We start from the raw sequence: 606 nt of genomic DNA on the forward strand, positions 1-606 counted from the left end.
TTGTGCCGCGCCGCCGGGGGCTACTCAAACATCCATCTTGGAAAGGCTGGATCCTGCCCGCAAGCCGGGACGGCGGAATGCGGGGCCCCCGGGGCACGCAGCGCGCTCCCACTCCTCTTTTTTCACGCAGCCGCCGCTTGGAGGGGTCGGGGCTGCGGGAGCGCTGCGGAGCATCCCGATAGCGATGGAGGCGGGAGAGAGGGCTGGGGAGACCGTCAGGGATGCGTGAGAAATGGGATTTATTAAACCCTCCTGCAATTTAGCAAACGGGTCTTGAAGCTTTATATTCAACACCTCACCTTCTCCCCCGTTACGTTTTTGTCAGAGACAGCTTTCAGGTTTGGGGAGCCTGGGGCAGTTTTCTTACAATTACCTGGGTAAAGAAACTACCCTTTGCCATCTAAAAACAAACCCCTCTGGTTTTGTTTCCTTTTTGGCACATCAGTCATAAAAACATCAAGTGCTACATAAGCATTAAACAAGTTATTACTGATAGCAGCTGATGGGTGATTTCCCCAAAGGTAATCATTCCTTCCTCACTACTTCAACAGATTCGGCAAGCACAAACAAAATAAAATAAAACCTCTTTTTTTCCTTTTTTTTTTT

The sequence above is a fragment of the Empidonax traillii genome, unplaced genomic scaffold, assembly GCF_003031625.1.
Source record: "Empidonax traillii isolate 1590-97213 ecotype Southwest subspecies unplaced genomic scaffold, ASM303162v1 scaffold910:size426884, whole genome shotgun sequence".
Taxonomy (NCBI): Eukaryota; Metazoa; Chordata; class Aves; order Passeriformes; family Tyrannidae; genus Empidonax; species Empidonax traillii.